Source organism: Bos javanicus, chromosome 4 (genome assembly GCF_032452875.1).
Source record: "Bos javanicus breed banteng chromosome 4, ARS-OSU_banteng_1.0, whole genome shotgun sequence".
Taxonomy (NCBI): domain Eukaryota; kingdom Metazoa; phylum Chordata; class Mammalia; order Artiodactyla; family Bovidae; genus Bos; species Bos javanicus.
The window spans coordinates 46,750,729-46,776,167 of NC_083871.1; the positions used below are offsets into that span (position 1 = coordinate 46,750,729).

General features: G+C 36.5%; 1 protein-coding gene across 6 annotated transcripts in view; it reads left to right on the forward strand.

Moving 5' to 3' along the window:
* The first annotated feature begins 3,428 nt into the window (after positions 1–3,428).
* Positions 3,429–25,439, forward strand: part of KMT2E (lysine methyltransferase 2E (inactive)) — a 90,967-nt gene continuing 68,956 nt past the window's right edge. For 3 of the 6 annotated variants that reach the window (XM_061413903.1, XM_061413908.1, XM_061413907.1), the window contains exon 1: positions 3,429–3,519. The gene's annotated coding sequence lies outside the window, so the exon portion shown is untranslated. Of the gene's footprint in view, positions 3,520–22,539; positions 22,613–23,073; positions 23,143–24,726; positions 24,982–25,439 lie in introns of those variants that run through there. The other 3 variants (XM_061413906.1, XM_061413904.1, XM_061413905.1) reach the window with 3 other exon arrangements.

Sequence of the window (25,439 nt, forward strand, 5' to 3'; positions counted from 1 at the left end):
TAAACCTGAACACTGCATCTGCAGCTCTGAGATGAAAACCTGGATGTTTAATTAGAGAATGGGCACAAATGAAATTGTCCAGGGAGAACATAAAATGCAAGAAGGCAGACAAAGACAAGTAACTGCAAGTACTATTTCAAGAATCACAGGAACATGAAGAAAAATTAGAGCTAAATATGTTCATGGATTTGGCAATCAGGAACAATAAGGACACAAATTGATTAAAAGCACAAGGATTTGGTTCCATTAGCTTGCAATATGGTCTGTTTTCCTTATTAAGGCACAGTGAAGTTATAACATTTTTGAAAATTACATTTAAATCTACTTTGTATTCAGTCCCTCTAAGCCAGAAAATTCCTTTAAGGGGAATGAAACATTTACTTATATGTCATACAGTTCCCTGAAATTACTCAAGAATTCTTATAGGAAAAAGGCCCAATTTATATTGACAGTGGACAAAAAAGTTTAATTTTAAAATCTTTGTACTACTTAAAGTATTAAAAATTCTGTCTTGTTTTCAAACTACCAAGTCTATAACTAAGACTAAGGAAATAGCTCAACCTTGGTTCCAGGTTAAAGTTATCTTTTTAGGACCAACAAACATTCTCATAGTACCAAATATAGATATTTAGTAAAAAAGCAAGTCAGGTTTTAGATGGACAAGTCTTTGTTGAATAACTCCCAGCTCTCACTCACCACCACCCAATGTGAGAAGCCCTTTTTCTTCTCTAGTTCAGTTAATGGCTGCTATACTACTTTGGCAAGTGGGAATAATAAAAAAATAAAATTGACTTCCCTACTTAATCTGCCAATATTGACCATAAGAACTTTTGAGCTGCTGGAAATCTTCACCTAGCAAAGCTTCAAATACTAAAATTAAAATTCATACTTATACAAGTGATTTAAAGAGGCAAGTTTTAATATTTCATAATGGTGCAGGAATCTTAATGAATATATACCAAAAATGATTACAGTTTCATTTTTATTTTAAAAAACCAGTTAAGAGGACGACAGAAAAACAACAGAAGACCAAGAATACTGAAAACACCCTTACAACTTATGTATATTACAATACTAGCAGTTTTTATTCTGTATTACTAATCACGTCTAAATTAAAAAAAATTTATAGAATTTCACATTCTTGTGGGGTATACAGACAGGGAGAAAACGGGAAGAAAGTAAATACAGATAGAAGCAACAAGTTTGAAAAGGGCCCTCAAACTTCAGATGGTATACTCCTTGATTTCTTTTTAACTTTCAGGAAATTACAAGTGCTCCTGGGTATTTATCATCACACTTTTTACACTTGATTCCAAACTTAAGGATTATTTTGCTATTCGAATCTGAAAAACTTAAGTTCTCTCGGAAATTAATCGATATTCCTTGGCGCTGTGGCCCAGAAGCTAGACTCTTTACTCAGTCCAGTGGCCTTTCCCGACTCGTGGCTGATTCCAGCTCCCACATTAGGGATCTGCCACCTTACGTAAGTATACTTCGTAAGGAGAAAGGCAGATAAGAAAATAGGGCGACAAGCCTTTCCCTTCACAACAGCCGTCACATCCCCATCAGGAGCGTCCCTCGGGGGGCTTTCCCCAGCGAGCCGCAGCTGCTAAGCAGTATGGGGGAGGGGAAGCGCCCTCAGTCAACTCTTCCTCTTCAGGCCGCCGACGCCGACCGCACCACAGACTACTCCGCCCCAGCCCTTTCCCCTCCCCCGCCCCCGCCTGGGTCTGAGCCAAACCCCACAGGAATGCAGCCCGGTCACATGCGCTGCGGCGACGGTGGACGTGCCTCTCCCCCCGCGCCCCAAGGAGACCCAGCGCCATCTTGCCCTGACGCAGTTCCTAAAGTCACGGGAGAATTTGTTTCCTCGTCCGCGCCAGCGCCCCAAAGTTTCGCAGAGGCCGAGCCGGGGCCCTCACCTCGCGCAGGGACAGGAGAAATGGTCAAGGAAGAGCCTTTAGATTCCCCTCGCCACAGCTTGTGTTCGGAGTCGGCCGCGGCAGCAACGAACACCATCGTCACTTCTCCCTCTCGGCCTTTGCAACAGCCTCCCCCGACGGCTCTGGCCCCACCCGCTGCTGCAGCATGAGGTCACTGCTAGCCAATCAGGACGCGCTCGACCCAACACATCAGACACTGATTGGCTGCGTGGACCACCTCTGCCTCTCCCCACCCAGCTTACCGAGCGCTCCGGGTCGCTGTGGAGCAAGAAGACGGAAACCGCCATTTCGGGGAAAGACCCCGAAAACAAGAACCGCAATCACCGTGTCATTTTACTGGGGAAACCCTTTATTTTTTGGCCTACCCTTTTGTTCTTAGATAACCGTCTGTCTGACCCTCCCCCGTTTAGTCAACTGCCATCTAAAGGAATTCCCGATGCCCTCCCCGCACATTATCCCGCGGCGGGGAAATCGTTCCCCCGGGCCAAAGAAGTAGGAGGTAGCGACGGCAACTGCACCGACGGCAACGACAGCTTTTTACCCCGATACACGGTGGCAGGGAGGCGGCGCTGACGGTGGCTGTATTTTTCCAGCTGCTTCTCCCCCCGACCTCTTCCGTTTCTGGCTCCTCCATCGAGACGGCGCTGGACTCAACAGCTCCGCTTTTATCCGGTGCTCGGAGCCTGCGCACTGAAGCCGCCTCAGCCCCTAGTGGGCGTCGAGTGACACCCTAACCAAGTTCACCCCGCTCCGGAGGCCAGACTTGGCGGGGGGGGGGGGGGGGAGGGGAGGAGGAAAGAATAGGACAGAGGTGGTTTTGGGAGTGGGAGAAAGTGCTTGCGGGGAGAGAGGGGGGCTCTTTCCAAGGCCTACAATCGTTATCCTTCCACCCAGTAGTGTCGCGCCCAAGCTCACCGATATCCAGACTTAAGGGCTACTCAGGGAAAGGGGATAAAGAACCAATCCCATCAAATACCGAAACTTTCCCAAACCTTCGGTGAATTGTTGAATGCATCTGTTGTGAAATAGACGGAGATTCTGTTGACCGCTCTGCCTCCAGTTGGCTGTCTTCGAGCCTCCGTGGAGAGGCAACGGCGGGCGGCAGCCCATAAGCAAAATGGCGGCGGGCAGCTTCGTCCCCTCCCCCTCTGCCCCTGCGGAGCGGGGCGGGCGGGCCCCGTGCACTTGCCGCCGCCGCCGCCGCCGCCGCCGCCGCGGCCGCCGCCGTCAGCCGCCATTTTCCCAGAGCGAGAGGCAGTGACACTGAGCGGGCGCAGGGGGCTGAGTCGGAGACGGTACCTGAGTTCGGGAGCGGCAAATAGAGGGGGTATAGACACTGTGAGCAGCCTCGCCGTAGCCTCTGCGTTCCTGTTGATTGTCTCTGTGCCCCCTCCCCTACTCCTCGTTTGCTGGCGAAGAGGCTGAGCGCTGCTGTTTGGGGAGGGGGTGTGTGGAGCCGGGTCCTGTGTCTGCAGTGGCTGCTGTCGGGGGATCGTCTGACCGCGGAGGTGTGGAGAGACTCCTTGGGGGTCGAGCAAATAACGGGGTTCGGGTGTCTGGTGTGTGAACATCACAGGTCAGTGCCTGACGTCTCCTTGGGAGTTCCTGGGGTTTGCTGGGTGGAGGGACGTGTGTTTCCAGGGGGAGGGGGCTTTCTCATCTTTATCCTTACGGTGTGGGGGAGTCGACGTCGACTCAGGTGTCTTGGCGGGGGCTAGACGTTGCTTGTTTGATTTGAATATATCCTTTTTCCTCCTTGTTCCTAGGAAGGGAGTATTATGGCGGGTTTTAGGGTTGGGGAAGGGGAAACTGGCAGTTAAACCCCCTTGAGAGTGGGAGTTAGGGAGGGGGCGCACTCGTCGCCGGCAGCGGGTTAGAGCCGCTTGGGTAAGGAGGTAGGTTTGTGACTGTTGTTAGTAGGGTTTGTGTCGAAGTGGTCCCAGAAGCTGCCAGCTCTCTCCCTTTCCTCTACCGCATCTTGTTCAGGTGCTGGGAACCCGTATAGGCCCCATTTTCTTCTGCTGCTTCCATTTGTCGCCTGGCAGTCTCTGGTTTAATTTTCTCGTAAATACGAAGGGGGTGGCAAGAACGCCTTGGGTATATCCCTTTGTGGGAGAACAAGTCAGCTCCTCATCCTCTCCGGGAGAGGGTAAACCCGCCCCTGAGGTGGTCACCCCAGCACCCAGCCGTCTCAGTCTGCCCCCCGCCCCCTCCCCGCTTGCATTATCGTCGCCCTTTACTGTAGCGGAGGCTTAGAAGCCACAATATGGCACATTTCAGGAAAGCTGATTTTGACCAAGGGATTGGCACAAACACTGTGGCAGCAGACACAGAAGAGAAACAAACGGTTCACTGTGCTAAACAGGGGAGGAGGAGAGAGCAAACAATCCGGAGGGCTCTCTTCCATCGGCCTTAGCTCCTTAGAGATGCATTCTTGCTGGACTGTGTTTTACGAACGATACAGTTTAAAGTCAAGGGGGAATCGCTAGAGTTAGCTTCAGAGAGAGCCCCGTTTTGCCCGTTTCTCCTCACCTTTTAGAGATGTGAATAACATAAGGTGTTAGGAGTTCTGGAGACCTTGGAGAGAATTAAGTGAAGTGCATTCAGCTCTAGGCTGGAGACATCAATACCTAATTGGAAAACAGTCAGTTTTTCCTTTAATCTCCTAGATGGCCAGTAAAAAGTGAAATTTCCCTCTTTTGTCCTTTACAGATTCTAAAAATGGCGGCCCCAGGCTGATGTTGTGGTAATCTAATCAGCTCGGGTCCTCCACACCCCTTGCAGTGCGTTTGTCTGCAGCATATTACAGGCTTATTATGTTTACATGAAGAGGCTGGGCCTTTTTTCACCTCCCCAAACCGTTTACAAAGATGTGTCGATTTTACTGCAAATTGCAAATGCTGTGTTTTAGTTGATTAGTTTTACGGGTTTTTCCTGAGAGGCAAGTAAAATGACACCACGTTTCAAAAACTAAAAAGCACTCAGGTGTTTTTATTAGAAATTTCAGCAGTGAGGTCAGGTGCTCTTACATATAAAATTATTAGGGGGCAAATAATAGTTTTTGTTTGGTTTAATCCAAGCGTTTTTCGTTCAATAAGCTAAAGTAAATTAAAATATTTAGTAAGTGTGCAAGTACAGCCTATTTTGTAAGAATCGATGTTTTAATCTACAGTAGAACGTTTCTCATTCAACCTTTGACCAATTTTGTGAATTTTGGTTTTTGTACTCTTTCAAATTAATTTTTAGGGAGCTGTACAAACAAGCCTAAACCTGTTACTTCACTGGGTGTGGAGGTGCTTGTTCTTCTCACTATTAAATTTTGCATCCATTTTCCCCATATATTTAAGCGTTGCTTAGGAATTTTGTAAGTTGATTGTGTATTTGATAAAGTAGAGCTCTGTGCTTTGCTGCCCTGTAATTGTCTTATAACATATTGTCACAATTATGTAAGTAAAAAAGTAAAGCTCTAGCTCTTGATATTGTTCCTTGCCAAACATGTCCATTTATTTACTGGCTATGGGATGTGAAATTTAGTCTGTTTTAGTGGGACTTTAAATAAAAGTCATATAATAAGGCCTTGAATCTGGGCAGAAAATGAAATGATGTCACTTAACTTTACAAGTGTGAATGATTAGAATTCATCTGTCTAGTGGGAGGGTGATCTTTTTTGGCCTGAAGTAAGCAGTGAGATATGAGTGGGTCATTAATGGTATTTAATGACCATTCTGATTGTGGAGCAACTGGAAGATGAGTGCCTTTCAGTCCAGTACTACTTAAAGAGGTTGGAGAGTGTCCACTATCTAATGATTCTCTTATTCCATTGTAAATTCTGCTCTAAAATATTTAGAGTGGGATAAGAGATTTATGAAGCTCGTGTGAAGTAGACTGATAATTTCTAATTTACAAAATAGTAGAAATTACTAGCTTAGGGAGTTTCATCATGGAAGACCGAACACACTGCCTTGCTTAAAATCTTTGAAATGTTTTAAGATGAAATGTTGGTGGGTAGTGGGAGAGTTTGTGTAGGGATTTGGGGTCATTATTCATTTGTATTATGTTCTGAGTGAGCATTTCATTCAGATCCTCAACTGCTGTGTAAAGATTGCGCATTTATAGACTTAGGTGATTAAGATCTGTGGGTTAAGATCAGAGGGTTGGTACTTTAAACTTATTACCTAATGTAGGAAATAAGTATACTCCTAGGAAAACTTGGTTTATGTAGTCATAGGAGGGAATGCTGTCTGTACCTGTGTTTTTGTTGATCTTGACCTTGATCAAGTCTAGACATATAAGGCATTTGGATTTATTTGGCTTCAAAGAAACAATACAGAGTTGGAGATTATGAGAAAAGATGCCTTCACTTGTATGAGCTTTCTTCATACTGGCCTATTTCATTGCTTTGGGGTTTGTTTCTTTTTGTTTTCTTTTGATATGTTTTTGGTCTCTATAAAATGAGTCTGGCTTTTTATTTGTTTGTATATTACCCTTTATAAAAAACATGGTTGTAGATGTTTGCTTTTGATTCTTGTGTACTCCAGTTGACTATGTGTATTTTGGATTGTTAAGGCAAATTTATTAAAAGGTGAGGCATGATTTTTGTTCACAGAGAGTTTTGAAACATTTGGCCCTTGGGGCAAAGCTAGTCAAATGGTCTTTGTTCTTAAGGTGGCCAAGTTTGAGGGATTAGTTGTTTATCTGTTTAAATGGATCTGTAGAAAATCATAACATAATTGGAGAGCAAGTTTTACTTTTAGAGACTATGTTTTGATCATGTTTCTTTTTTGTTGTCAGGATAAGTTATAGGATCCCTTTGATATCAATTTAAGTTTAGAACCTTTACAGGGCTTCTCATTTCTCTTCAACTCTTTAGGTCTCTCTGATAACTCTTCTACAATTTTGCCTTGTCTATTTTCCTCACAGCTTCCAGCCAGAGAATTTTTACCCTATATACCACAGTTAACCCTAGGAATTCTTGACTCCAAAAATGAAAAAGTGAGGCAAAAAGCCAATTAATAAGTTAGGAAAAACTCTTCTCAATACATACCATGGTGGTCTTAATGGAATTGTAATTTATTAAGTTGATTTCTAAGAATAGTATACCCTTTTTAATGCATCAAACTCCTAAAGAAGTGTATGGTTTTATTTTTTAAAGTGTATTATTCTAATAGCTCTTTTCTGGAAATTATTGCTGGGACATAAAATGTGTACTATCACTGTGTGTTTAAAGTATTGTATAAAATCACAGAACTTTGAAGAGCTATCAAAAAACTGCCTTAAAGAATAGTAGTATGGAATCTTAAGAAATGTTTATTTTTAAAAAATATTTTAATAATATATAATAGTGTCTGTATCCAAGGGAGTCATTCTTAGCAGATAGTAGGTGCTCATTTGTTTGTTCAGTTTAAAGCTTTTGTTTAAGTGAATATGTTTACATCTCACATATTCAGAGTGATCAGGGACATTCCTTGCATGTATTAGAATAAATGTTAAATATTTGTATTCTGCGAGACTTTTTAATATTGAGTATAACATTATTTTTATTTTGTGATAAAGTTTTTTGTGTTGATTGGCAGAGTAACAAGACAGATACTATTTGAGATATTGCTGTGTAAATTTTATTCAGTTTGTAGGCTGGGTTTAAAATTGGAGTGGATCCCCCCCCCCCCTTTTTTTTTTGAACTGCCTCTTTTGTAATAATGTTGGGAGGAGCCTCATTTTTTCTTTAAAATATTTTTGTTACCTAACAATTTAATATGAAGAGCAGTATTTGTGGTTCAAAACTATAAAGAAGGTAGTCAGTCTTGTATTTCACTTGTATTTCTTTTGATTTGAAATGAATTCTTGTGGACGGCTTATAAGTCAAATTTTATTTAAACTGGAAAGCCGTATTTTATTGTTAGGTAAAATGTACACCCTTATCAGATGTCATTGGGTTATTTACCAGAATTGTTTAAGCTTTTGGGGGTATTGAATATTTTCCATGCAACAGGTCAATCACAGAATTTGTTTGTGATGTGTTGCATTAAGATGTCATCAAAACAGGCATTATGCCTTTTAATGAATAAATAATTGATTTATAATTTAGTGGATAAATAATTACACATCCATAATTTTAAATTAAAATGTTTGTTTTTGCATTTTAAAACTATCTCAAATGTGAAATCTGGGTTTAACATGAGAAGCAAAATAAGTACAGCTTTCTTTATTTATTTATACAACTGGAGAAGATTATAATTTTCTAGCAACTCTTAGATTGCTCAATTTAGAGCTAATCCAAACAAACAAACATTTTTGGTTCTGAGGCTTATTATTGAGAAAGATAATATTGAGTAATCATACCTGTGTTATAACCAACATGGGTGCAGCATTTAAGGTCTGAGCCTGTGGCAGAAGCTAAATATATAATAAAACAGTGAGATTGAGTTAGTTTTGGATTGTGGTATTTATAATTTCAAGTTTACATAGTTATCTAACATTTTATCTGAGACCAGAAATTAAAAAAAAAAAAACAAACTTAAAGATTTATGTTGACTTTTATTCTCAAAAGATATTTAAAATGTAATTTTTATTTAAAGGCTTAAATAGAATTTACTATGATAAATTAATTTAAATAATTTAAACTTTAGGGTTAAATAAGTTTAATAATATGTTTTCCATTTTTCTTACTGTTTGGTCTGTCAGGAGACTTATATGAGAAAGATACACCCTTCTAATTTTTTTTTCCCCCCACAGATTAGTGAGGTGATAGTTTCTATTTTTGATTTTACAGAGAGATCTTTTGTATTCCTCATATTTTGTATGTCACTTAGAGAGAGACAACTTTCTAGAATTTGAAAGCTCATTTCATCTTTAATCATGTGGCAAAAGACTCTCTTGATGTGAGAGATTTGAATGGTTAGGACTTTACTTCAGTAGCCATAAATTGATGGAGTTGGGGACAAGTCTGAGGTTAGTCTGATACATAGTAACTCTTCTTGAGAAAGTGAGTTTGAAAGTAAGATTGTTTCTTTTGGAATTGTTTGCATTTCTCCTTAAATGAAGTTGCATAATTGGTTGAATTTGACAGGGCCTTATTACATCTTGGCTTTAAACTTCCACCTAAACACTATTTTTGAAGCACAGACAAAAGATTAATTTGAGTAGCTACTGTTTCCCTTGTTCCATTTATTTCTACTTCTCAAAAGCTTACTGTTTTAGGATTTGTTTGGATGTAAGGAACAGAAATCAGCTCCAGCTAGCTGAAGTAAACGATTTGTTATAAGGCTGTAGGGAAATCTCACAGAACTTATTTGAAGAAAGTGCATTTGGGCCTCACAAGAATTGGCAAGGTGTCAGAGAGCCAGTATTCTCCATCTTGATCGCTCTAATTAGCTGTGACCGGTAAAGGAGATGGTAGTGGTTTGAGTTTTTATGGTGTGTGTGTAGGGGGTAGGGTGGGGAATAGTTTCCTTGGATGGAGGGCAAGAGAAAAACACCTCTAATTCATCTGAAAATAACTGCCTTTCCCCCAGATACCCAGATGTATCTGGGAAGATTTCTAAAACTAAATATTATCAAACTGATGATTTTGTTTCTTAATTTAAAAATGCTATATTGCATGTAAATAAATATGTATGTGTATGTTGACCAATTTCCCCAGAAAAACCAGGGTTTTCATTTTTGTTTTAATTTGTAATAATGTCAAACTTACAGGCAACAGGCAAGTTACATGAATGGTACGAAACTTGCCCTTATATCTTTCATCCAGATCCCCTGATTTTTAACATTTTTTTCACTATATACTATATTGTTTTCTCTGAAAGTTTTTTAAACATTTGAGAGTATATTGTATACATTGTGCCCTGTTAGAGCCCTTAATACTTAAGTATGCATTTCGTAAGAACAAGCATCCCTTCTTAGGTAACCAGAGTGTTAAATTCAGGAAAATTAGCAGAGATGTAATACTTTTATCTAGCTTTTTGGCCATATTCCATTTTCATCAGTAGTCCCAATTATGCTCTTTATTAGTATTTTTTTTTTTTTTCTGATACAATAGCCAATCCAGGATCATAGATTGCATTTAGTTCTTAGATCTCTTTAGACTCCAATAATTTGGAAAAGAGTTCCTCAGTTTTTATTTTGTCATGACATTGGCAGGCTAGTTATTTATCCAGTTCCCCTCAATTTGGGTTTATCTAAGGATTCTTCATAATTAAATTCAGATTTTGCATTTTTGGCTGGAATGCTGGATAAGTAATAAGTGTTGTGTTTGTTTTTATTATCTGGAGGTACTTGATATTTGTTTGCCCACTACTAGTATGTTCATTTTGATTGCTTGCTAAGGTATTGAGTAGTTTCTCCATTTTATAGTAAATTGTTTCTCATTTTGCCATTATTAAGTAATTTGTAAAGAGATATTTTGAGATTGTATAAATATTCTGTTCCTCATCAGACTTTCCTCTCCTAGATTTAGCATCTATTGATGATTCTTGCTTGAGTAAGTTTTTACTCTGGTGACTGCACATTTAAGTGCAGTGCAGTTTTTACTCTGGTGACTGCACAAGGTTTTTAGTTTGTGGTTTGTTTCAAGGTAATTGGCATTATGGGAGTTTTCCTTTTTGGTTTTTCTGTAATGCATATAATTTGCTTTCATAATCACAACAATAAATTAATTTTAAGGAAGAAAAGTATAGGTAATTTTGATAGTATTGACAGATTCCTGCACAGTTTTCCATACAAATGGGATTTAAAATAGTTTCTCGAATCTGGTCTAATTTTAAATTCAGAACATAAAAATTAAGTACTTAGATTGGTAGTTTTTTTTTTTTTTTAATGGTGTAGTTCCATGTCATTGTTTAATTTTTAGAGTTATTGTTATATGAACCTTGAGTTACAGTTTATGATTTGCTCCTAATGCTAGCAATTTGATTTCTAAGGCAAGGCTGAAAATAACTTATTTTAATTGTGCTGTTTCTTTTCCTCCATTTAAAAATTCTTCCTTTGTGTAATTTTTTTACAAGTAAAGTATTTTTTTTCTGAAAACATTGAGACAGGTTCTTCTTTTACATATATACATGCCAGTACTTTTTAAAAAGGCATTGGTAAGATAGTAATACAGGAGAGCATCAAACATCTACAGCTCTTAGGACGAAGCAGTGTATGATCTTTGGAACCTTGTAGTGAAAGAAATATGTACTCAAAAAGTTCAGAAGGACAAGAGAGGGACAAGAAACAGAAAAAACACACATTTATACTTTGATTACATTTTGATGACACTTTTATCAACTTGGCATATTTCCTTTCAGTGATAGCAAAATCTTGGTAATGAATTTGGATGATAATTTGAATGTTATACTGATTCAGGTCCTGGATAACATATTGAATGAAAATTATTAATTTCTTTGGAAATTTTCAGAGAGATTATGAGAAGGAAAGTGTTGTAAACATTTGCAGAGTGGGGATTTAATTCTATAAAACTTAAAATTCCCTTCTGAGAAAATTAAGATGATCATATTTCAGAATAGTGAGAATTAGTAAAATGATACAGTGGATTTGAAGCATTTTAGAGGTACTTTGTTGATTTAAAACGTATTTGAGTCAATTGTATACAACTGCATTAAAAGAAAGTTTATTTGTAGCATCACCAAATCTTATCCTATTTTTAAAAAAGTATAGAGTGAAAAGGTGCAAAAACAAGTCCCATGATGAATTAGATTTTCTTTTAGGCCCAAATCCCCATTGTAGACATGTAAAATATCACCATGTTGACTGAAGTTAAGAATCTAGAGTTAGAATTAATGTGTGAGATCTTTTCTTTAAATAATCTTACTGTGGCTCAGGGCCCACATGTATAATTTACATGGAGTGCTTATTGTATTGTGCTTATATTAGTTAGATATTACATGAATCAGATAAGTGAATGTGAAGAGAGAACTGTTTAGACGAAACCTTAGTTAAATGCTTTGGAAAACTTAATAAAGGCAAATTAATTGCTGAAGAAAATCGTCAAGTTAGGTATTGGTAAGACAAAAGATTATGGGGAAAAATAATACAAATCTAGAAGGAAGTCTCACATTGCTCCATTTCTTACCTTGGAATAATCTAAAACCAAAAACCATGGATAATGCATTATAGATACGGTTTATGCAATAATGAGAACCCAGGATTCAAATTATAAGAGCCATATTCAAAAAATACTTTGGCTTGACACAAAAATAATGATGAATGATAGCCTAAATTAAAAATACAGGTTTATATTATATATTTGTATATAATCTTGCATTATTCTCTATGTTAAATGATGGACTTTGAACTCATGAATTTCTAGTCCCTGGATTTCCCTGGTAGCTCAGCTGGTAAAGAATCTGCCTGCAATGCAGGAGATCTGGTTCGATTCCTGGATAGGGAAGATCCCCTGGAGAAGGGATAGGCTACACACTCCAGTGTTCTGTGGCTTCCCTGGTGGCTCGCTTGGTAAAGAGTCTGCCTGTTGTGTGCGAGACCTGGGGTTGGGAAGTCCCCTTGAAGGAGGGCATGGCAACCCACTCCAGAATTCTTGCCTGGAGAATCACCATGGACAGAGGAGCTGGCAAACTGCAGTTCATGGAGTTGCAGAGTTAGACATGACTTGAGCAACTAATTAAGCGCAGCACATTTTTTTATATATAAATATATATTTCTCTATATTTAATCCAAAAGAGGATGGATCTTACAGTGTTCTGTAACTTTATTTTTTTACTTAGTATCTTGGAGATCTAAAAATATTCTTTCAGAATTAGACCCTGGTTTGTCCAGTGGGGTTTATAGGACCCTTCCTAAATGAAATGACAGATTCTGGAATTTAACAGATACACTAACATGTTAAGGTCCAAGAAACCTTGTTATCTTGAGAGATTTAAATTTTACTTTTTTTTTTTTTTTAAGGACCTTTCTATCTCTGATAATATTATAAACTAGATTCATTTAACGGCAAAGAATTGAATGCCCTCTGTATGGAAGTATCATGGTAGCTACTAAGTTTGGCTTGCTGATCTTGTACATATTTCCTATGGAAAGTAACTGATGATTGTGTTGGCTAATGTCCGTGGGATCAGTTTGTGTGGTTTTCAAATTTCAGCCTGTGTGATATTTAATCTAGAGTGATGGAGATTTTAAAAGACGTTCTGCTTTTATATATAGCCTAAACTATAACTTAAAAGAAGCTTCTTATGTACTAAAGTAAGTGGTTCATTATGGATTTGGGGAAAAATATTTCTAGTTCAGTCCTCAACTTTACATAGTAATTTCTTTCTCCATGTTCAAATGACTTTTATAAGAGTGGCTGATCAGCTCAGTACATGTGGATTACTTTTGATTTATATGTACTTTTCCATAAAAATCTTTACAGTGAAATTTGAAAGTAAAAGTGGACGTAGCCTGTCTTTTAGCATATAATACTAGTCACTGTAGCACTCATATCTACCAGCTTTGTTCTTGATTTTTTTTTCTCTTTACTGTAAAATTTCTCAGTGAGTATATGCCTCTAAAAGCTTTCCTGATAGAGATTTAGATCTGTTAGTGTCATGATTCATTTTTGAGGGTGAAATGCATTGACTTTTTCTCTTGAGCTTCAACTGTCTAGTTGTAATACTCTAGTCTTCCATTTCTAGATTTTGTTTTTATATTAAAGTATGAAGAGGAAGTTGATCTTTGAATACTGTAAGCTCTGGAATCAAAAGACTGGGAAAAATTCCATAAAAGTAAACAGTTTAAACATGGAAAGTATTTTCCCTTTTTTTATTCATTCTCTCGCTGACTTTGTTGGTTGTTAAATACTTAGAAGGTAAGGTACTCTTTTTTTAAAAAAATGCACTTATTTGGCCGCATCGGGTCTTAGTTGTGGCATGGGGTCTTTCATTGTGGCAGGCAGGTGCTCTCTTGTTATGGAGCTCGGTTTCAATATTTGCTGCATGTGGGCTTAGTTGCCCGTGGCATGTGGGATCTTATTTCCCCGATGAGGGATCAAACCCAAGTCCCCTACATTGGAAGGCAGATTCTTAACCACTGGACTACCAGATAAGTCCCAAAAGTACTCTTACTTTATACTTAAGATTTTGATAGTAAATTATTTTAAACTGTTTCACCATGTATTTATTTTCTTTGACCATTTATTTTTATCAATTTGATGTTAAAAAAAATTTTTTTTTAACTTATTTTTTGCTGCACTGGTTCTTCATTGTTGCATGTAGGCTTTCTCTAGTTGGAGCAAGTGGGGGCTACTCTGTTGCAATGAGTGGGCTTCTCATAGCAGTGGCTTATCATTGCAGAGCATGGGCGCCAGGGCATGCGGGCATCAGTAGTTGTAGCACATGGGTTTAGTTGCTCCGCAGCATGTGGAATCTTCCCAGACCAGGGATTAACACCTGTCTCCTGCATTGGTAGTCAGATTCTTGGCCACTGGACCCCCAGGTAGTCCCATCATTTGTTCCTTCATGTGTTTTTTCACCATTTGAGTGACCTTGATACTCAATAGAATTTTGACTGGAATTAATTAAATTATCGTTGAGTTGGAAAATATAAACTTGATGGCTTTAATTCTAAGAGGCACAACACTAATGTCCATAAATGAGTATCTACAGTGTATTTATGTATCTTATTTTCTCTGTGCAGCAACTCTGCAATATAGATCTTTCACCCATTTTTCATGAGAGACGTAGAGAGACTGAGGGTCACAGAGCTAAAGAGTGATCAAGAATTTTAAGTCATTTGAAAATCATCATAGCTTTCCATTAATCCTTAAAGAAGACTAGTTCTTGACAAGGTAATGAGAATATACAAATTATTAATCCAAGGCAGTTACTTGAGAAAACTACTCTTAAGATACCATTGATTAAATTAGATTGTCATAACTCATTTCAGGTGTCTCAAGGGCAATTTAATTTTATACACTATTTATTCCCCAGTACATCGAATAGTATTGAGAAAGTATATATGCTCAATAAGTATGTTGAATGAATGAATTTGCATTTATATTTATTATGTTTTGAAGTAACAAAATAGTTGCCATGATGTGGAGAGGGGGAATGCTTAACACTCAAGATTTCTTCTATTGTTTGGAGACAAAGTACTAAAATCGATGGTGATAAGCTGTAAGGGTTGTTGATTGTTGGAAATTATTCAGATGACAATGATTGGTGGAGGTGGGCATGAAAATTGAGAAAGAGTGAATCTGAAATACTGGGGAGACACAAAAGACTGGGTGACTAAAATGACTAGAGAAAAGAAGGATTAAAAATAGAACTGGGAGAATAGAATACTAATAAAAATAATGGAATGGAAGAAGATAATGTGAAAAGATTCTGTTGGAAAGTTTGGTTTTTGCAGTGATGGCAGGTATTTGAATTAATATACAACCTGTAGATGGCTAGGAATAGGGAATCAGAAATGAATGGTTAAATCCAAGATTGGAGACTAATAATGGGGAATATTGAGGACAACCACAGTTTCGAGTAGTAAAGAAAAAAGAAGCAATTAAAAAACCAAAAAAAAAATGTTTCCAGATGGAAATCAATCACTAACATTCTTCAATGGCAGATTTTTTGTTTGTTTTTAAGATATGTTTATCTAAAGGGGGAGGAAGGGATTAAATGTGTTAAAGTGTGGTTTAAACAAGAATAACTTAGGTGGGACTTCCCTGGTGGCTCAGTGGATAAGAATCTGCCTTCCAAGGCAGGAGACAGGTTTGATCCCTGGTCCAGGAAGCTCTCACATGTCTAGGAGCAAGTAAGCCTGAGTGCCACAACTGCTAAGCCTTTACTCTAGAGCCCGGGAGCTGCAGCTGCTGAGCCCATGTGCTGCAACTACTGAAGCCTGAGTGCCCTAGAGCCCATGCTCCCAAACAAGAGAACCCATTGCGGTGAGAAGCCAGCATGCATAACTAGACAAGAGCCCGCGCAGCAACAAAGACCCAGCACAGCCAAAAACTTAATAATAATTTTTTTTTTTTTAAAGAAAGAATAGCTTAGATGATGTCTTAGCCACTTTGTTCTAAGCTTTGAAAGCTAGATCCCTCTCTCAGATATAAATATCTCAGTTCTTGCTATAGAGTGAAGTAGATAATCTGTATATCTAACACTTAAAAGTGTGTCAGAATATAAACCAGTGGTTAAAAAATGTAAGTAATATGTTCTTTGGGAAGTTAAGAAGGGAAGAGATTAGTGTGTAAGAGACCTTATAGCTGTAACAGTTTTTTGAGTTAACCTAGTCACATTATTGTTTACAGATAAGGAAAACAGTGATCAGGAGGTTGATCTGCTGACAAACTTAAAGCTAGGTTGTGGCAGAGATGTCAAAGTTGGGAAGTTGAGACTTCAAGGAAGCGTTGGTACTTAAAGGATCCTGGAAGGTTTAATAATATTTTTATTATTGGGTGGGATTGATATAAATACAGGGAAATGAAGAAGAATGAGCAAGGCTATGGCAACAATCACAAAAAGACTGGCATAATCAGTGGATTTATATATTGGAATATTAGAATGGAACAAGGTAACCTGATAATGCCAAGATTAGGAACCAGTTATTACTGTGAGCTATTAGGCTTTTTTTTAAATGCTTTTTTAAAGAGGGCAAAATTAGGGAACTAGAGTGGGCTTTGAAGTATATTCAGTATTTAAGCAAGTGTTCTAAAATAGAGCACTGAAGCAGATCCTTTATATATATATATATATATATATATATATATATATATATATTTTAAGATCACATCCAGACCTACTTAATCAGAATCTCTGGGGTGAGGCCTACAAATCTGTTATTTTCAACTCCTAACTCCATGTGTATGAAAAGGGGCACTTTGTGGATATATGTTTGAGAATCACTGATTTTATTAAAGGTCAAGTCAGAATAAGAGCAACTACTTAGAAAGTTATTCTGCTAGCCTAGTCTAATAGAGTAAAATGTAGACAGTAGGATCAGAAAGATTTGTTCAAATCCTGTTAATTTGATTTGATGCACATTGTTTTTATATAGGGAAATGAGAGGATTCAATTCTCAGTCTAAAAGAAATGACTGAAAATAGTGATAGAAGGAATACTTAGTTCATCATGAAGAGTGAGAACATTGTTTTGCTTGCGAGTAGGATAAAGAATGAGAGAATAAAATTATTGCGAACTTTTTTTCAGTCAAAACTATGCCCTTTCCTGATGACATACTTTTTGTAGGCTAAAAAAGCGAGAATGAACTTGCTTGATAGTCTGTATAGGTTGAGAGACTAAAGATAAATGCAGGATTTGTATTATTTTGATTTTTAGTTGTTATACCTTAATACTACTTTTTTTATGACTGCTTTTGTTTTTTGCCTTTGGATAAGAGAATTCACCAATGAAATATGTTTTTCATGTCACATTTTGAGTTAGTATTTCCTTTTAGCTAATGATTTTCAAACTATTCTCCAGGAATTCTTAGGTTTTTAATGAAACTTAACTGGTAAGTGGGAGGATGTGCAGGCAGGGACATTTCCCTGCCACTCTATTTAACCACAGACTTAGCAAATAATGAAGTAAAAATGTTTGCTGTGCCCATTAGCAAGTATCATTAATCACTGTGGCCACTTCCCATTTGTATGTGGCTGTAGCCTCCTTGACACAACACTTGAAGTTGACGCTGGCAATCATTGGGAAAAGCATAGGAGATTAAAACTGTCTTTTATCCTAGAATAAAAATAGATGATTAGATTTTTGTGTAAGATTTTATTTATTTGCAGGAAAGTTTCTATCAGTACTCAAAAATTGAAGGTCACAATTTTAATGTCACTTCAAAATTTTTAAATTTTGAGGTGATTGTAGATTCACATGCAGTTGTAAGAAACAATAGAAATTCGGTGTGTCTTTTCCCTGGTTTCCCTCAGTAGTAACCTCTTGCAAAACTGTATATAGTAAGGTATGAGCACCATATTGACATTGATTCACACATTATGTTCAGATATCCCATTTTACTTGTCCTTGTGTGTGTGTATATGGTTCTTTTCATTTTTATCACAGGTACATTCCTATCTCCACCACCACAATTAAGACGTTTTATCACTGCAAGGATCCCTGGTGTTACTCTCTTAGAATTAATGCCACACTAGTCTGTTCTCCATTTCTATAATTTGTCATTCAAGAATGTTAGATAAATGAAATTATACAGTATGTGTGACATTTTGGGGATTGACTTTTTTTTTTAAATCAGCACAGTTTCTTTGAGATTCATCCAAGTTGTTGCATGTATTTGTAGTCCATTCCTTTATATTGCTAAGTAGTGTTAATGTTATTTTCCCATTTTGTAGCTACCACATAGAACATGCAGCTTCAGACTTTTCCTTTTAAATCTACAGAATGTATTGTCTCTCATTTTCTTTCGTTTGCTTCCCTGTTTTCTTTTATTATCTCAATCCCCAGCTCTGTTAGGACTATTGGGCGCACAGTTTTAAAACTACTGTTGTAAATAACAGTGTTTTTTTTCTAACTTAAGGAAGGTTTAGAACCCATTGAAAGCATGTGGTAATGAGTATAGTATTCATTACTTTTGTACATAAAAATAAGATATTAAGAAATTGGGAAGATGTGATTCTTAAATTTGAAGATTTATTTTTCTTTTGTGTTTGTATATCAAGCAGTGCATTCTAAAGTCATGGGCCACATGGCAAGTAGAAAGTGGGATTAGGTAACAGTTTAGAATGAAATACTTTTGTTACTTACTTACTGGAGTATGAACAAAGACTAAACTCATTCTGAGAATAGTTTGTGTGTGTGTAGGAAACAGAAGCTGTACATTTATACCTGGAGATTAACCAGATGCTAATCACTGAATTGCATAAAGGCTAAATTTTACTAGATTTTACATTAGAATTTAGCGATATCCAACACTTTAAGGAATGATGAACACTTTTAAAGTAATAGCATGCATTAAAAAACTGGGTAGTATTGAAATTATTTTAATTCAAGGTTGTTTTAGGGTGGTAATAGAGGAGTATACCAGTAGTTCGACAGGTTGAAGAACTGGTGTTTAGAATAGCTTCTCCAGACCTTGTTAGAAAGAGTGGTACCCCAGACAGTTCAGTATATCATATTCACTATCAACATTTCTCATCATTATAGTATATTTGTTACATTCTGTGAACCAACATTGGCACATCATTAACAACCAAAATTTACATTAGGGCTCACTCTTTGTATTCATGTTGCTGTGTTTTTTTTGTTTTTTTTTTTTTTTTGGTTTTTTTTGAGCTCTTTGAATCTCTAGAGAGCTAAAGATAAGGTAAACTGGGTTGCAAGGTGAGCTATCGTGGAGTACTGCCAAATAGCTGATTTGAAAAAGTGCCTCATTCTTAACTATAGGGATGGTCTGGTGCTTGTTGGGAAGTATCATGAGGGCTGGTATTGGCTTATTCTTTAAAGAATTTAATCTTATTAAAGCCAATCTTGTTTTGACAAAAATTTTGTACAAAGGATTTCAAGGGCCAGATGACTTAGTTATTTTAACCATTAGGCTGTACAGGTTTTTATTTTAAGAAAATAATTGAAACAGTATGTTTAGAGTTTGTAATAAAGAGGTTTGGCTGTTGGCTTTTTAAGTGCAAGTACTTCTGTCACATTCTCTAAATTTGCAGTTTGTTACCAGAAGCATCCTTTCTCCTTTACTGACAAAAATGGACTCTAGAATAGATCAGAAATTCTTAATAAAAAATTCTTTAATTGACTTTTGTATAATAGCTGAGAATTGTTCTACAATATTTTTTTTTAAATTATCATCATGGTTTATTATAAGATTCTGAATATAGTTCCCTGTGCTATACAGTAGGACCCTGTTGTTTATTTTATGTACAGTAAGTTGTATCTGCTAATCCCAAACTCCGAATTTATTCCTTTCCCATCTCCCCTAAATTTATGTCTGTGAGTCTGTTCCTGTTTTGTAAATAAGGTCATTTGTATCATATTTTAGCTTCCACATATGCCATATGGTCCAATACTCATCTTCTAAAGACTTTCCCTAAATATTTAATTCCTAGAAATATTATCTGGTAATCATAGCATATACTTAACTGAATGCCACACAGAATCCTTGAAACAATTCAGAAATATGTTCTGTGATTATTTCTATTTTCAGATGAGAAGCTAATGCTTCAAGAGAATAAGTAACCATTATTAATAAGTGGCAGAATATGAAAACTAAAGCATTGGTAATTTGATACTGAATTTAGTACTAAAATATATAGTGAAACTCTGTGGAACTCTCAAATAGAAACAGAAACTGTGCTTTTTGAACACTGAATTTTATATATAGGTTTCCATTTTTCAAGTAGGCCCATCTGCATTAATCCTGACTACCAGAAGAAAGATTTTTCTAAATGAAGAGTTTATTTGCGCCAAAACTATCATAGTGCAAGTTGAATTGATGAAATTTTTTATCTCTAGGAACAAAATTGTTATCAAAGGAGACAAGTTAAAATTCAACTGGTTAGATAGGTGGTCTTTGCTTAATATAATTTTGTATAAGGAAATGAGTATACTTAGGTATGCATTGTTGCTGTTTAGTGACTAAGTCATGTCCGACTCTTTGTGACCCCAAAGAGACTGTATAGCCCACCCTCTCCTCTCTCCATTCTTCCCAGGCATGGATACTGGAGCAGGTTGCAGGCGGATTCTTTTCCACTGAGGCACCAGGAGTAATCTCAGATTTGGATCCTGGTTTCCTTAACTTTTGGGTTGCTTTCAACCCACTAGCAAGGCATGTGTTTGCTCCTGAAAATAATAGGCAGTTTGAATATTTTCATCCTTCTTGTGTATGCTTTGTACTGTCACTGAAATACTCTTTTTAACACAAATTTTAGGCTTTGAGCCTGTGTTTGTTTACTAATATTTCATAGTGTTTTAATGCATTGTTGTGGGATAGGTGTAAGTTTATGAAGTAGATGAGGTTCGTGGGGGGGGAGGGAAGCTAAGTAGATTTTGTTAACTGTTATTTAATGAGCCAGAATAAATGTATAGTCCGGATGTTCTTCAGTGAAACACTTACGTAGTTATTTAATTTCTCTTCTTCTTGAGAGAGGCAGTTGTCAGTGTCTCTCCCTCTAGCTGTAAATTCTAGGTTATTTATTTTACCAGTCATCTGGGAAATTTTAATTTCAGGGAAACTAGTGTGTAGGTTCTAGGGTCACACCATTAGGGTTCAAAATTGATTCTTCTAATTTATTATCTGTGGAACTTTGGATAAGTTCAGCGTCTCTGCCTTATCTGTAAAATGGGGATAATAAATGTACCTATGCCATAGGCTCATTGTGAGGATTAAGCATTGAAAGCACTCAGTATTTATCATCGTTTGTATCATTATATCATTATTATAACCTGTTTTCAGGGCATATGAGTGCTCGTGGAGCACTGTACTGATACATTAAGCCAGTTGGAGAAATATATAATTGATTCTATTTTTTTTTTTGTAGGTTTTTAGAATCTGATATGTATCTGTCATTTTGATTATCAGGAATTATCTGTTAATGTACTTAAGACTAAAATTTAAACTCTAAGATCATCAGCCTAACCTACTTCCATTTATAGTTGAAGCCCACAATAGTGAAATGAGGTGCCCAGAGTTTCATAGGTAGTAACTTGGTAATAGATTTTGATCAACTAGTATTCTTTTTTATTATACCTTAGTCAATAGATGTAAATAAACTTAAAATCTTATATGAATAATGAAGACAGTTTAACTTCTGATTTATAAGGAAATCTTAGTTATGTGGCCTCATAATTTCTTGCAAGTTTCTTTGTTTCCTTTCTATTAGTAATTGGGCCCAAAATTCACCCACTTATTCTCTTAGTGTTACATGTTCAAAGTGTCCAACATGGATCTAATTTTACATGTTTATTGAGTTCTGTGTATGTAAGGTGTTATTAAGGACTGAAAGGTAATAATAAGTGACCCTTACCTCAAAGAGATTGTGTTAAATTGAGCTGGGCCCTTTATTTGTAATTTTAGGAAAACAATTTTCCTTATTTTCATCCTTTTTGCCTGTTTGGTATCATATTCATCTTTTCAGTGTTTTTTTTGTTTGTTTTCTGAGCCTTTTAAATGTGGTCACAGCCTCAGTTTTCCTGTTTTTCTGATAGACATTTCTAATGTAATTCCTTTTCCTACTTGCCTTTTATCTCATTTTTCCTACTTTATGGTTTTGCTTGTTTTTGTTTTGGTATCGATGCCTTTACTGTGCTGAATCTGTGGGGTTGTTTCATTTTTTTGTTCTCATTTGTTTTTGTTGTTTTGTCCATGATACACAGCTTTTGGGATCGTAGTTCCCTGACTAGGGATTGAGCACATGCCCTCAGCAGTGATGGCACGGAGTCCTAACCACTGGACTACCAGGAAATTCTTTGTAATATTGTCTTCCCAGTTTCTTTCCAGTTTGATTTGGTAGTTAGCATTGTTTCCTTTGCTTCTGTTTGCATTCATCTGTATTAAAGAGTGAAGAATAAATCTATCATTTTAAGAATTAGCTGCTGTCTTTATGAATCCCTTTGGTTTTAGGTTCCATGTTAGAAGTACTATATATACTTTTATGCCATTAATAAATAGCTCAACACTCCTATGTTCACTTGGTTTCTAGGTCTATTCTGGATAGCAGGTTTTGTGAAGACCTATATTCTTTCTTGGACCTCAGATTTACCAGACATCTCATGGTATTTCCTTTTATATTATTTCTTTAATGGCCACCATTTATTCTCAATATATTTTGTATGTATTTAACTTGCCAGTTGGGTAAACCAGGTTTTTGACTCACAGATAAGATATGAAACCTTTGTGGTAGTTTTTTCGATTGTTGAATTGTTTTTCTCTAGTTATGCCTGTGTTATAAGCTCACATCTTTTCTACATCTGTATACTATATTGTCTTGTCTTTTCTTATTTTTGAAGACACAGTGATTTGACCCTAATGAATTTATGATTTAAGTACCAGCTGGATTTTTAAGCAGCGTGAGTTTTCTGGCTATGTAGTTTTTGATATTAACGAATATAGTGATGTATTTGCCATTTTTATTATCTCAATAGCTATGACCTCTTGCCTTCTGACCTCTTGTAAGTAAATTCTGATATCATCTTCTCTGCTGAATCAAACTCAAACGTCTGTGGTTCTTTTACAGATGTAATGCTGTGTTTATCCTGGGGATGAGCTTCTGTGATTTTAGAAGAGAGGTGCATTTCTGGAAAAGGTGTCATGTGGTTGTTCTTACAGCACTTGCATAGGTTGACAACTCATTTGATTAATGAGGCCAGAGCTGCATTTTCATCCCGGGTGCTCTAATTCATTTACCTGTTCTTTGTAGAGTACCTGTTTCATTCCGTGCACTGTGCAGGATTTGAGAGAGAGACAGTAATGACACAAATATAAGCTATTGTCTGAAATAGGTTTTTGTGGCATGCTCTTCACTGCTATTTAAAAACAGCTCAAGTATAGTGTTAAATATTGAAGATTGTATATTTATGTAAAAATGGGCTGTACTGTTATTAAATACATGCTCAAATAGATTGTTTTAGATTGGAAATACTACTCAGTTACCTAAAATAATACATAATTATTTGACTTCTGTTTTCCAGTTTCTGCCTCTGGTTTAAAAAAGAAAAAAAAAGCATACAACTATATATTTAGCAACATACACCTAAAAAATAAGGTTTCCTATGAGTCGAAAGATAAGCTGAGCTGAAGAAAGCTTCTACCAACTAGATGCTACCATCAGGGAGTAATTTTTTTAATTGTAATTGTTCTTAGGTCCAGGTCTTCAGCATTTTAAAGAAATACAGAATAATATAACATTTGATTTATATATTACTTGCATTTTATCATTTAGAAATTTTATAATTTTATACCTTTGTGCAGGTTAATAAATACAGCTTTTTATGAAGTAACTCCACAACAGTCCCAGGTGCAGAAAAGTAGATAGGGCAGTTGTTTTTAGAGGATAATTTCAATTTGTTGAAAACTGTAAAATCATAGCAAACAGTGAGCTATAATTACGTACTTTATTTTAAAAAAAACTATTAGAAGATTCTCTTTAAATGAGAGCTAGAGAGTTTTTTTTTAATCCACATAGTTTTTTGATTATGAAATAAGAGCGACTCTTATGTGACTACCACTTAATGATTGCTAAATATGCATAGTGCCGTGTATGAAATGCTTTACAGTCATTTTTTCATTTTTTTCCACAGAAACTGTATGAGGATGTATCCCCATTTTATAAACAGAGAACCTGAAGCTTAGAGTGGTTAAATAACTTGTCTAGCTCACACGTCTACTGTTAGAGTGTTAGAGATAGGTTCCAGTGTTTATGTTTTTAACTTTCAAATGCAATTGCCTATTATTGTATATTTTTATTATAATTTATAATCTAGTATCTCTTCCCCAGTTATATACAGTTTAAAAGTAAAGGCTAGTTTTCTTGGAGAATTCAAACCACTATTTTTTTTGGAGAATTCAAACCACCTCGTTATTTCCCTATTTCGGTGTTTTTTTTCCCCCATAAAATATGAGCTCACAATCTGTATCATTGTGAAACAGGAATTAACCTGAGTAGATATTCTCAAGCTTACTTGTAAAAATTAAGGATAAATAAAGAATTGCTATTTGAAGAAATACTTGTCTTCAGTATTTCAGGTATAACATGAGAGGGACAGTTTTGACTGTTTTTCTTGTTTATATGATTATCTGCTTTGTTCCAAGTTGTACTCTATCACTGCTGAAATATTTTAAGTAGATATTTCACACACAGAACATACAGCAGGTGTTTTGGGCTTCCCAGGTGGCTCAGTGGTAAAGAATCCATCTACCAATGCAGAAGACGCGGGTTTGATCCCCGGGTTGGGAAGATCCCCTGGAGGAGGGAATGGCAACCCACTCCAGTATTCTTGCTGGGAAAATCTCATGGACAGAAGAACCTGGTGGGCTACAGTTCATGGGGTCGCAGAGAGTCAGACACAACTGAGCACGCACGCACAAACAATGAATTTAAATTGGAAAAATTGATATTGAAGCTGAATATATTTTCTTTACTATGGTAAATTTCTTTAAACATAATTCAAGTATGTTAGTTTTTTAATTGTATTAGGGATCATTAACTCATGGAAGAAAACTGGAGAAATAAGAGAAACTCCCTTAGTATACATGTATTTATGTAGAATAGAAAGTGACAACCACTGTAAAACAATTTTATTACAAATAGCTTTTTAAAAAAAATATAGAAACAGTAGAGTAGAATTATTTCAAATTATGGTTTTATCCCTTAAACTGAGCAGCTTTGGTTATGTTATTTACCCATGGTTACTTTTGAATTCTTTGGTGATAAAATGGAGATCCCTACTTGAGTTGTGAGGATTAAATAGATTATCTATGTAAAAGCTTAGTGTGGTGCTTAGTTCACAGTAAGTACTCAATGTTTGTTAGTTTATTGTTAGATCATTCACTGAACCAGGAAGACTTATTTTTGGAAAGTGCTTTAAGAAATTCTGTTTCATC